The sequence below is a fragment of the Nipponia nippon genome, unplaced genomic scaffold (genome assembly GCF_047370975.1).
Source record: "Nipponia nippon isolate SJK-2023a ecotype South Korea unplaced genomic scaffold, ASM4737097v1 scaffold_20, whole genome shotgun sequence".
Taxonomy (NCBI): domain Eukaryota; kingdom Metazoa; phylum Chordata; class Aves; order Pelecaniformes; family Threskiornithidae; genus Nipponia; species Nipponia nippon.
This window is the reverse complement of record NW_028262337.1, coordinates 4059976-4073940: the sequence shown is the minus strand read 5'-3', so window position 1 is coordinate 4073940 and position 13965 is coordinate 4059976. Positions and strand designations below refer to the sequence as shown.

Here is a 13965-nt window from a genome sequence, read left to right as displayed (position 1 = left end):
ATAAAATCTCTCATAGGTTTTTTTACACTCATATTAATTTCCTCCATTTTTTTCTCTCCTATAATAGTGAAAACATTGGAAAAAAATAAATAGCCACTCCTCCCCAACCCAGAGATACATGCAGGAAACAAACAAACAAATCTTTTGCAATATGGAAGTGGATTTTTTACAGTACATTAAGGGGGTTGTAGAAGCAGTGTACATCTTCAGAAAGGCTGAGTAGAAAAAACAGGGATGAAGTTAAAACTTTCTTCTGAAAATTTGATACACTAGGTCCAAAATGCTGCTTCTTCTCAGACAAAAATCTGAAAAATAGGGGAGATATATATAATTTATTGAATATTTTACTGTTCACATTACTTCTCCTAAAATGGCTTACTAACTCTCATCACTGTGAATGTGTATTCTTACATTCACACTTACACACACTTATTCATGTTTTTGTGAATTTCCTTTCAACTACTACCTTTTCCACTTGCTTGTATGATGCTCATTACCAAAGTAGCTAGTCTTTAAGCACAGAAAAATTAAGGAAGGAAAAAAATTCAACTGCCACATAAAAGCAAAGACGTAATTAAAAATATCTCTCTCTCTTTTTCATAGGGAGAATAAAACTGGGATTTTATTATTTATTATTTATTGGGATTTTATTATTTATTATTATTATCCACTCTAGGATATTTCTGGTTTTTTTTTTTTCTTTTTTTTCAAATCCAGAGTAACTTTTTTTTTTTAAATAGAATCTTGAAAGTAATGGCACAATATGTTGAAGGTGTTTTGGCTTGCTTTTGCAGAATTAGAAGACATTTAATAGAAAAGTGTGTCGGAATGGCTTGCAAGGATAGAAGGTACAGCTATAAGCTAATGTCAAAAGGCACATCGTGCATTATGAATAAAATACCTTGAAATATGTATATGTTGGTAAATTCTTGTCGTGCTGAAGTATTTGAATTCTGTGCATATGTTCAGCATGTTAGAAGGCTCTCAGCCTATCCGCTTTTAGTCTTCTTTCCAATATGTGTCTCCTTTAAAAGCATTTGGATTTTCTGGATGTTAATTCACTTGTTACTTGTTGGCTGAAGGTTATTATTAGAACTTCATATTCCTATCTGAAATGCTCAGAGCAGGGCTAAATTCAGACTTAAAGCAGGCCAACTGGGGCTTTGTCTGGCTGAGGTTTCAAAACCTGCAGGAATGGAGATCTCACAGCCTGTCTGGGTAAATTGTTCCAGTGTTTAAACGCTCTCATGGGGAAGAACTGTCAGTATGTACAGCTGGAATTTCCTTTGTTCATCTTCGTATCTGTTGCCCCTTCTTCTTCCACTGTGCACGTCCCAGAATAGTCATCTATGTCTTCTCAAGAACTCCTTTTCATACACAAACACATCTATGGAAAGAGCTGGCTAGAAAAACAAAGGATGAACTAATTTTCAAGGCATTATCCACCAGGATTGCTAAGTCCCGTTCTGTATAGTTGCTACCTAGCCAGCTGGGCCCCAGGCTGCACTGATGTATGAGGGTACTCTCCCTCAGGGGCAGGACATTGCATTTGCCTTTGTTGAGCTGCATCAGGTTATTGTCTGTCCATTCCATCATTTGAGCATGATGACCTTCAAATATGCACAGAGAAAGGAGAAATGTACTGTCCATAACCATGATGGACAGCTATAGCAAGAAGGATCTAGGTTAGATGTTAGGGAGACATGTCAAGTAGTAATGAGGATGAAGAACCAAAACTGGTTGCTTCAGAAGACTGTGGAATCCCTGTCATTAGAGGTTGTTTCAAATGGATTAGGCAAACATCTGGCAGGGAAGAGGTAGGGCTCGATGCACCTATCTTGGGACAAAGAGATTCAGTAAAGGGAAGCAGAGGTGAGATCCCCTCCAGTACAGTTGGTTTCGTAAATGGGCCTTAGGCATTTGCCATCAGGTTAATTCCTCAAATGATGGAAAACTTCAGATTTCCTTATACCACACAATTCTTTAAGGGATTGTTTCTGATAAACATAACTCTAAAAGAAATGCATGTATTTCATTTATGCAGAGAAGCTAAAAGTCCCATTTTCTAATAACTAGACTAAAGTTATCAACAACACCTAAGTTAGAAGCAAATGGAACTTAGTCCTGTTCGTTAGAAATTTTAATTGTTTTCCTTTCCTCCTCCATTTTTTCATTTATAGAACAATTGCTCTTGATATTTCCTTCAATATTTTTTAATTCTCACTCAGTAGCTAAATAAATGTAAACAATTACAATGCTTATGTTGCTACTGCAACTAATTGTAATATTAAATTCCCCCTGTGAATGTAATTTTAATGTTCTTGGTGGCGTTTTTGTCAGCAATTTTCCTGCTGTTTAAAAGATCAGAGTCTAATGGGATTAAGGTGGATAATCAAATCTCAAACTGGAATCAGGGTATGAGGTTTGGATGCCTGGGGAGTACTTCCTTATTGAATATGAATTAAAGATGTTCAGTGCTTACAGTGGAGAAAAATAAATGGAAGGCCATATTTTCACACTATGGTGTTACCTCAGACTTCTTGGTAAGGAACTTGGATTCTTTTTCTGATAGTTGGACCATTAGACAACATGAAGAATAAATCCAGCTCGTCATCCAATATTTGGGATTGAAATAATATTTCAAGGGATTTATAAAGTATATGACATTATTCAGAGGACATAGCAATGTGGTTTTGACTACAATTTTTAGTGCAGCATTGAACCTATTGCTGTTTTTTTTAAAAATTGTTAAACTCTACTTATGGGCATACTATATTTTTGGTAATGATTTTAATTCTCCCATCTCAGACACAATTCTGGGCTCTGTGTGTGTGTGCGTGCGTGCAGGTGAGATAGTTGGGGCAAAAGAGTATGCCTGGCATTAGGTGATGTTTACTTCCTGCATGTGGGAGCTATGAAACTTACTTTGTAAACTGTAATAAATAAGTGGAAGTAACTGATTTCCATATAGGAGTGTTATCTATGCAAGTTGAAATAATGAAAGGAGAAAAAAAATTACATAGCTAGCAAACTCCTGCCAATTGCTATCAGAGCTGCTTTGAGTAGTGTACGTAAGCTCAATGCAGACAGAAGGCAACCTGTAGGAGAGCGTAGGCATCCGGAAACTGTCTTGTGTGTTTGGTTTGATATAGTCTGTGGGTATAAATTCTGTAAGGTGTCTTCCAAGCTGAATTCCCTTGCTTTGCTGTTTTATCCGAGGAAACTAATTTTCTTCCATCAGAAATAAAAGGATAATAGTGTTTATTTAGATGATTGTTATCATAGTGGTTGACACAGGTATTGAATGGAAGACCATATGACACACATCTGTAGAAAAAACTTGAGCTGAATGTTTATGCTCCATAGCTGAGATCAGTAGCAGATAGATGTCCTCTGTAGTTTCCATGGAGAGAAGCATATATAACGCATGCTCACCATTGTTTAAATGCATATGTTCCAGAATATTTTCTAATTTATTCAATGCCATTTTCTTATTTTCTAAACTAGGAATTGTCCTGTAGCAGTACAGAGGCCATCTTCCCAAAGGTAATAATTTTAATCTAATGATATCTGAAGCTATACTAACATATAGCTGCATACATCCTGGCAGTAGTAGATCTGTAAATGACTGTGAAAATGAATCTAATTTATGTACATTTAAACTGTGAATAAATGCTTACTTTTTAATATATTTTGTCAGGCTGTTTCATAACTTACTAAATTCCAGACTTAGAGCAAGGTAATTTCATGTATTTCAATTTCAGTGTATTTATTCTTAACTTCTGGCTGATTTTTCTTTCACAATTGTTTAATACTTCTATAACTCCTCTAAAGCAATAACTTTATGCCTGTTATGCATTCCTATAAGACAGTAGAGTGTAAAGACCTTATATATTTGTTACTCTATTAACCTTGTTTCTAAAAATTCTCTAGAGACACTAAAAAATATCTTTAGCAAACTGTAAACAACCTGTAAATGAGGCACATTCTGATATGTACTGCACTTGTTTAATATGTTTCCTATATATTTAATGTATTTTAATTCTTTTTCAGTTGAAATGATGTAATAATTAAGTTTCCCTTTTACTGAAGAATAGAATTGTGTTCCCCATCTAGTGACATTTGTATTAAACACATTTTTGTGCTGATATTTTTCCTTAATCAAAATTCTTGGCAATGGTTTGTAAACATACATCCAAATTCAACTCCTGTTGAAATTAGCGGGAGTCTTCCAGGTACCTCTATGGCAGCTGAGTAATATTCTTAGCATAAACTACTTTGCTCAGTTCCTGTTTTAGAACGTTTCTTCGTGGAGCTGTCCCTGTGCCAAAGCAGACTGTCTCGCATTCATGTCTTCTTGACTGGAAGATAACAAGTAGCAATGAGGAAATACTTTTTTTTTCTGCAGAAAAGAACAACCGATCTTAAATTCTTGTATATGAAAATATGTATTCCAATGCTAATAATAGAGTTTCTTCCTACATTTCTCATTTTAACTCTCAAAATTTTGATTTTAAGAAAACTGACTAATCATGTGATTTTAAGGCTTTCACACTGAATGGATCTGCAGGCATGTTACTAAATAAGAAGTAATATTTACAGATTTAATTCAGACATAATTTCTGACACCAAAACCTAAGACACTAAATAATTACTGAAAAACAAAATGTTTTGGGCTTTGCATACTTAGTCACTTAGATGTGGGCCTGATTTCTACAAATTAGGAGAAACTATACTAATATCCTCAGACTGTCCTGTGTGCTCTTAAGACATGTCATCAAACATAATTTCCACAAGAACAGTTTACTGAGGCAGAATAAAGGGAGGATCAAATCAATAACAGAAATGGCAGCTGTCGGTATTTAAAATTGTAAGGATATAAACATATCTGATTTAAGATGGGGTAGGTCTTAAAGGAAGAAAAGCTGAGTAGAAAAGTTATTGCTGTCAATTTGGAAATCACAATCCACATGCTACAGGTTTTGATAAGAAATACTGCTTTCTGTCTGGTAAAAAAGATTTTACTTAATGACTTCGCTAGAGCTATGCTGATGTACATTGCCTTAGGATATGACCCACTGCTTCCCGACTTCAACACCTCAACACTGCAAACCACATGCAATAGAGCTGTGCAGGACTAAAATGCATTAACCAGCTAATTTTTACATGGCCACATTAATACAGAATAAAAACTGATCTATGAAAAAGGGGTGGAAGCGCTTGGCAGCACTGTCAGCAGCAGCAAAGGCTTTTCATTCAAACACTGCCCTTTAGATACAGAGTTATACTCTGTGTAATATATTTGCTGTGGATACATGTTTACCAAGAATAGGGGGGACAATTAGTACAGAAGGACTCATTCTATATCTCATATTTTTTAGCATGTTCTTATACACACAAAGCCAGGGAATTAAAAGTACAGACTAAAATGGTCTTGCAGGAGCTGGACAACCAGGGCCTTAAAGACGGTGTAGTGCTGTGGCCTGAAAGCTCAGACAGACATAGTTAAGTCTGTCACTAGAAGAAGCTGAAATCTCAATCCCAGAAATATCAAGTCAATTATCCCACACAGCAATGTTCTTCACGTTTCTGTCGGTCATCCCAGTATCACATGTGTATGGTAGTCATTTAAAACACTGTGTGCCTTGTACTGTCTGTTATGCATTTTCTGACACAGCACATTATATGCAGTATCCTTTGGGTACCTGTTGGGATAGAGTATAACCACGCTGTAGTCATGGTTTCTGTGGGTATTCCCCTGCTGATGTACACAAGAAAATTGATGACAACTGTATTATTGCACCTTTTGCTGGTGATATTACTGATTGAACGATCTCTTTCAGTTGTTCATCTCCACCATTTTCCTACTCATTTTGCTACCCTTCTCCCCCATTCTTGTTTTGCATACCAGCTGAGTGATCTCTGATTGCCGATTAACTCTGGTGAGTCTTCTGAAACATAAGCAATTTGCTCAACTTTGAATGTCATGTGTTCAGATTCCAAGTTATGATGATGATTGCACATTTAGTTTAAAAGTGTTTTGCACCCACTTTCATTGCTTATTCAAGTCCTATAAATAAGAAAACTTGAAATGCAGCTCTTCTCTACTGCTGTTGATTGACTGAGCCCCCTGAGGCATAAATGTCTCCAAAGGGCTTAATGAGATGACAAATTGTTCAGCCTTGAGCTTGTAGGAGACATGTTATGAGCATCAGCACTGGATGCATAGTTAACAGCTGTAGATGTGATAACATTTACCATCTGTACAAAGAAACAGTGTAATTTATTGAAACAATGCAGGTAACAAGGCATTGTAAGTAGCTCTTCTCTCCCTTTCATTTCTCCCCTCTTAATGCTGATTACAAGATTTCACCTATCCATTGGGCCAACAGTAACACTGACACATGGTCTGTGTCCTTTTTAGGAAGATAGTTAATGACGGTTCTTAGCTATCCCCATTTCAAGAACTCAGTTCCTTTTTTGCTTTGTGACTGACAAGTCTGCTGCCTTCATCCAGATAAACGGCAATGTGGAAAGCCTCAACAGCTGAGTGTGATCCTTTCTTTGCTTTCTTGATGGCTGCATCCCCAAAGATAAGAATGCGAGTACAAGTGAGGGGCCATTGACATTTATTCCTCTACAGAACCTGTCAAGAAGAGTAAGACAAGTGCCACATTCTCCAGCATTACCCATACAAGGGGTTGACTCTTGACCAGGCATAAAAGCATAGTCTTCATAAGGTTAATGAAAGATACCATTATTAGGGCAGTGGCGGATAAAGAGAATATGCCACTCTAAAAACTAGATTAAACCAGGAGTTAATTGTGATGACTGAAAAAGCAGCCATGAGCTGAAAGGGAATCCTAATTGTCAGCATGACCCAAATTCAGGCCAGCACTGGCCACAAGCAAATATATGATGAAAGGGAGAATCAGAATCACTGTACACAAAGCTGTAGCACCGCATTCCCCTTGGTAACACCACTTAAATATAGCAACAGAATTTGCTGATGGTTATGTTTTTTTCTTACTTGATTGTAAAAATCAATTCTAAAGTGCAGTTTCATAAAGTGCTTAGAGATAAGTTATGCTATGTAGCGATTGCCCTATCACTACAGTGCAAAGGAGTAATTAACAATATTAACTATCCTTGCCACTTCAAAGCCATATTATTTTATATCAGTTACAGACAAAGAGCAAAAGAGGGCATCAGGATAACCTAACACTATAGATTCTAATACTAAAAAAGTAAACTTCGTGAAGATCTTTAGATAGAAGGACTTACCAGGTGTCATTTTAAGGTGCACATCCTTTAGATTTCCCTTAGAGAGGTTGGTAATGTCCTTTAGGTTATAACATACTTCCATGAAATGAATTCCTGATCCTCTTTCCTACCCCCCATCATCCAAGAATGAGAAAAAGGGATAGAATTTGAAATATAACTACTTGGAGAATTATACTTTTTATATCTCGGTTGAGCTTCTACGTAATAAAAATGCCACTTTTATAAGAAGGAGTTTCAACTCCATTTACAGAAGATACACATTCTTAGGACATCCAAGGCAGCACAAATTTGACTTGATTTCCCATCTGCTTCTTTTTTCATTTTTCATACATTCCACTAGGTTACAAATCCTGCAGGTTAGTATTTTTTCCTTTGGAGAAAAGCAATTGAAAAAAAAATCACACCATCTTATTTAATTCAATATAGATTATCTGAAAGTATTTCTGAAACCTAAATGTTTTGAGCCTTTGTTGGTCTGTAATAATATTTTTTAATCTTGAATAAGCATTCATTTTACACTAGTGGAAAGTAGAGTACTCTGCTGTACTAAAACTACTGATCTGAGAAAAAAATAATAATTGTTCAAAATCCGTAGGAATCCCCAGCAAACTACACTCAGTGGGACAAATTCTGTTCTCGCTTACACCTTTATGTACACGAAACTGCTTCACTGAAAACCACTTGATTCTTTACACCACAGTGTAAGGAAGAGACTTACTTTGGCCAAAGGTTCTACATAAAGTATTAAATAGTATTTAATAGTATTAAAGTATTAAATAGTAACATTTGTATCTTGGTGTTTATATTAAAAAAACAAGGGCATGGATTATCTGAGAATAGAACAAATTCCTTTTACTTTTATGAACTAATATCAATAAGTGCAGCACTGAAGGAATTGATTCCTTCCACAATTGACTGCAATTTCAGTCTGTGCCATGGCCTGTTTCACCTTTGTTGCACAGTATAAACTGACCCCAGCTGCATTTCTTCATCACTATTGGATTTGCTGTCTCCATTCTTTTTGTCAGGGTTTCTCATGAGTCCACCTGGTCTTGAAGAAAGTTTTTTTTCTCTCCTTGGATTGTTTGGTGACAGAAGTTCTGTCTAAAAATTATTCTGTCTTGCCTACCTGCGCTTTTGTTACAATTTTCCTTGCCCCTTTGTACCCTTTCCTCTCCAAGGCTCTGCCTGACAGTTTCTGATCTTCTAACTATGTGTTATGCTGAGTATCCTGGTAAGCTGTGAGTGCTTCTCCTTAGAGGGTTACTAGAGTCAGTTGCGCTGCTGCCATGTCTCCATTCAAAAGGGCTGGAGTATGCTTCTACGCTATTCAAATGTATTAGCCATGACCCAGGCTTATACCCACGTCATATCTCTTGTCATCAAAGTCTCTTGTGAAAGTTGTGAGATAACAATTACTGTGAAAAGGAAAAGGAAACTTCTCAAAGGAATATATCACAACTCAAACTCTTAAAAACTATACCCATTCATATCGGGGCAAATATTGGGTAATTTTTATGTAACACAAGAGGAATTACCAACTCCACAGCTTGAAACTAGTCCTAAGATCGTGAATACAACTTGAGAGCTGAACAACCTCATATTTTGCAAAGTGTGAGTACTTCCATAAGAATTGCTAAGACTCTATATGAAATAACATTTTAAACTAAGCTTAATTTGGAGATGGTCAGAACAGCAAATCTACAATGTAGACAACAAAAAAGAGATTAAATTTCCCATAGTGCCTGCACAGCAAAGGCACGTATGTGACTTCCTTCAGGTCCTGTGGAGGGTATTGATCCCTTTTTCATCTGCTTGTTCCTGCTTCTCTTCTTCTGTGCACCTTTGTGCTGTAATATGACAAAATTATTGGGTTTGCTTCCTGCAAACCCTCTGAAGATCTGAACATGGAATAGATCATGCCACTAACTAACAACTGTCATTTCAGTTTACAGACTAACTATGTGCTCATAATCTTACACAGGATTTCTGAACTAGCTGTTTCATCTCCAGCTCTCCTAAGACTTGGCTCACACCAAGATTATTGCCTTTGCAACAAGCCTAGGCTCTGCTTGGGTTTGTTCTTTCTTCAAGCACCATCTGCCATAGGAATAGTCTGTGGAGATTTAAATTTACTTCTTTAATGCCAACTTGATAGTTACTGTTTTTACTATTCAATTTTCTTTATTTCTATATTAACATAAATAACGAAATGCAACTCTGTGTATCAGTTACATGGATATAGTACTAAGAAACCCTGTGATCCCTGGGTCTCCCTCAAACATGGGGAACACAGTCACTTCTTAAAAATGTATAATCTAAGAAAATATAATCCATAATATTTTCTGGTGGAAGATATGTTTGAGATAAATAATGTTGCAATAGATCACATTGGGAGAGACTAGGGTCTTGTGTCCTCTATTTTCTATTTTTCCTCTATTGACTTAACGACCAAAATATTTTGGTTCTTTTGAATGTCAAACACATCTTGATTAACTGTCTGGAAAATTAATTTTTTAAATACTAGTATGTTTTCACAACAAACAAATTTTTATACCCTTGCTTTTCCATTCAGTGTACTTAACCTTGCAAATTGCTCTGCAGTGCAAGCCCTCATCCAAGCAAATAAAATCACATTGTAAAAACAGCTGCTTTAGTGAAAAAAATACTGGGGGAAAGTTTATTTCCGTCTTCCTAGAATGGACTTTCGATGAATCACTATTCATTCTGGGTCATTTATGGAACCAGCTCAGTTTACTAATGATCTTAGCTATTATTCCCATTGCAGATTTTAAGGTTTTCTACTAGTCTTTTGCACATTGCTAATACGTTTGAGTATCACGTATAGTTCAGTTACACTTGAGCATTTGTGTTTTGATAGATGCTTGTCAAAAGGAAGCAAAAGCATCACATCACTATTACAGCATCTTCACAGAAGTGTTTTACTGAACATGTTTCCTAATTTTTTGATGCAACTATCCATAACATAGCCTAATACGATGATCAAGCTGTGAAAAATAAAAACCGGTAGTTAGGTAGTAATCCTTCTGCTTCTGAACCTGTGATGGACTTGTGTGATTCATAGCTTAAAACCCCTGCTGCAGAACTGGCTACAGGTAGTAGATGCATCTATTTTTTGTGACCAGAGAGTAATACCATAGGCTCAAAAGATGTCACAGAAAATTCTGCAGACTTCAGGTGGAATAGGGAGTACTTAGCTCACCCAGAAAGCAGGCCTATTATAAGTCAGATGTTGGGTAACTAAAAGCTACAATATCTAAAAATTATGATTGCTTTTGAAAAGTGGCCCTCTAGTGCCCCCATGCATCAATAAAATATTATTATGTAGTACTGTGAGTGCTCTGACACCTTGTCAAGTTTATGAAGAATATTTTGATCACATGAATAAGATAGTAGAAGATATGAAAATGATTATAATCAACATTGTAGCTCTTATGCCTAGCTATTTTTTTTCATTCTAATAGTCTATATTTTGTTTTCTCTGATGTCTTCCAGAATTAGTTTATTTAAAAAGTATTTTTCTTCCAGTCCTTTATCTTTATTCTTAGGGGGATGGACTTTATAACATTAATTTAGTCTTTCTCTCTCTCATGTTTTTCTTATCTTATTTTAGTAGTAACAATTTTACCTCAGGAACGAAGCTTTAATGTCTTTTAACGATGTATCATTTACAGAAGAGTGCTCTGGTTGTAGCATATCCACTTCTGGTTTAATTAGACTGCTGCTCTTCTAGGTTCCTTTCATCTTTCAAAATATATCCTGCCATTCTCTATTTTTCCCTTGCACTTCTTCTATCGGGTTTCTAATTTTCATGGGAGTTGAAGAGCTTGCCCACTTTTAATATTCTTTGGCTTCAGAGAGCTTGTATACTAGCTCACAAACAAATGCTAGTAACAAGCACACATGCTCAGTAAGCTCAGCTATTTGTTTTTCCATGGAACAAAAGAAAAAAGAAATGTGCATCAGGAATAAAGGAGATGTTCTTTACAATAAAAGACAGAGAGAGTTTGAATTAATTGAATTATTTATTTGGTAGTCCACTCGTATCTACAGTAACATAAACTTTATCATGTTTCTTTAACCCTGGAGAGTAGTCATATGCTATAGCATTAATGAGTTTCTCCACATTTTTAATGTGCTTTGAACACAGTGTTTACACTAATCTCCCAAGTGTCTGTTGATCATGATCTTCATTTTCTTAAGAACATCCAGAGTCACACTTTTCCCTTTCTTTCATGGTCAAGATGAAGCATCTGCTGCCTGCCATCTTCATTATCATCATAAAGAATGATAGTTTAAAAGCTAGAAGGCTAGTGAAAGTGTGCAGCATGCACTTGAGAGATAAGTGTCCTGGAAAACTGGCAGCCCATGTGTATCCAGTGGGCTATCTTTCCTTCTCTCCCCTCACCTTTTTTTTTCTTTTACAGAATTAGCTTTGGCAGCAGCATTGTACAACTGATTAGTGCAAGACAAATAGATTGCTTGTTTGTTTGTTTGTTTGTTTTTTGAAACTGAGAACTTGTATTCCATCTTCATTTAAAAAAACAAACAAACAGGGTTCTCCAAAGAAGGGGGAAGAACAAGTGATTTTTAGGTTCTGAGTCTTCCAAATTTCTGTTGTCTGTGATCTACATGAAAAATTAGATCATGCACATATCAAAGATTGTTAGCATTTCTTAAAGTATTGATGGTTTCACTTCACAAATGGGAGGGGACTGACTAAAGGAAGATTAATACCCTGTGACTAGTGGAAAATATAAATCTATTAATTCTCACAACACTCTGTTAACAATGGCTTATATTCAGTTGAAGGCAATTTACTCTAAACATGTAAGTTTTTATGGCAGAATAAGCAAGATTTAGCACCCAGAGAACCACATTTCTTTACTTGTTTTAAAATTCTTGACAAATAATCTGAGATTAATCTCTACTTATTTTTTATCTTTATTATTTACACAACTCTAAATTACTGAATTAAAACTAGCAAATCTGGACAGCTGTGTTTGATCTTTGGTCAGTGAATCCAAATTGTCCTTAAAGTCAGGGTTTCACTGCGTTTCGTACAAAGGTGCAGTAGGAAATGATTTAGGAATAAACACTTTCTAGATGAAAAAAAAAGATAGGAAGGTGGAAGCAGCCTCTTCTTCACAGAAAGGGAACCGAAGCACAGATGTGGTGATTTACCTAGAGTTTCTCAGTGGCTGGCAAGAGAATATGCAGCAACATCCTGCATCTCAGTGTGCTCCTCCCTGTAGGGCCATCTTTACAGAATTATTCATGGCGCATAGAAAACAAAAGTCTGAAAAATGTGGAAGGCACAGTTTTGCCCAGACTTTATAGAAAGGAAAATGTCTCCCAGCATTCTTTCTCACTTTTTGTTCTCTGTAATTCTGGAATGAATTCTACGTGGAATTTCCATATGTCATAGCAACAATTAAAATTATATTTAACTCTGGCCTGAGTTTTTTCCCTCTTTTTATGCACAATTATAGAAAAACACTGAGGTAGGTATAAACAAATCTTTGAATTCTTGTTAGTAGCGCTATGCACAGCTTTTAGAAATCACCCTATAAAACAGTGAACCTTGTACAATTCAGTCTCATCGGTGCTATAAGTTTTCAGAGGAATTGAGGAGGAATTGAGAATAATATATTTTTTAAAAAAAGAAAAAACACAAACCACACCAGTATCATTTCGTCTGATTAAGTGAAAGTTAATAGCTGGAATCAAGGTTGCTTCTGATGTCCTAATGAGTAGATTGGAATTGAGTAGGATCATACTGTTTTCTAATATTGCTTAAATATGTTACATATGTTTTCTTCAGTATTTGGTGGCTCGATGATCCTTTCAGTAGAGCGATGCAAATTTATAATGGTCAGGACACAGAAGAACTTCTCACTCTGTGTGCTACATTGTAGACAATTACTGGTCATAAAATTTCATTTTCACTAGTCCAGTTGCAAGGTGCAAATGAAGACAGAATGTATTCCTGTCTGTACTGTGTTCAGCCAAGAGCAAGCATGACTTAAAATAAACAGATAAGCTACATTAACATGACCTGAACAAATAAGAACAAATTATTATTCCAATTGTGGTATATATTAGCAAACCATTCCTTGATCTTGAATGCTTTTCTTTCAAAATGCTGGATGACAGAATGATGGCAGATGGCTTGGTATGAAATGTCCAGCTTTCATTACTCATGTCTGATGGCAGCCACTCATTGTCACACAATACTTTTACATCAACACAATATTAATAATCAACTTTATCCCTGCCCATGGCAGGGCAGTGGAACTAGATGATCTTTGAGGTCTCTTCCAACCCAAACCATTCTATGAGTCTATGATTCTAACTTCATCTATGAATTTTTATCTAAATGAACACTTCTAATTTGGCTACTCATGATTCAGGAACACTGTCTCAAGTAAAGATCTCCATGATGAAGTAGAGGCTGAAAGGACTTCAACTACTGCCATTGATACTGCCCAGCTCAGTGCACTTTCCTGAGATTTCCAAGTATTTGGTGTGTAAAAGCCTCAAAAGCGTGGTGACTCCACAGATGCAGGTAATGTGTTCAGATGTACTAAATCCAAGATAATACATGCAGTTCACATGCCTATTGCCTATTCAGAAAGAAATATAGGGACTCTAAATAGC

General features: G+C 36.0%; 1 long non-coding RNA gene across 1 annotated transcript in view; it reads left to right on the top strand.

The window, feature by feature from the left end:
- LOC148055568 (uncharacterized) overlaps nt 1-13965 on the top strand; it is a 133452-nt gene that overhangs the window by 65397 nt on the left and 54090 nt on the right. Inside the window, exons 6-7 of the long non-coding RNA XR_015705244.1 lie at nt 3508-3546; nt 13719-13873. This is a non-coding gene — a long non-coding RNA (uncharacterized LOC148055568). The remainder of the gene's footprint in view (nt 1-3507; nt 3547-13718; nt 13874-13965) is intronic.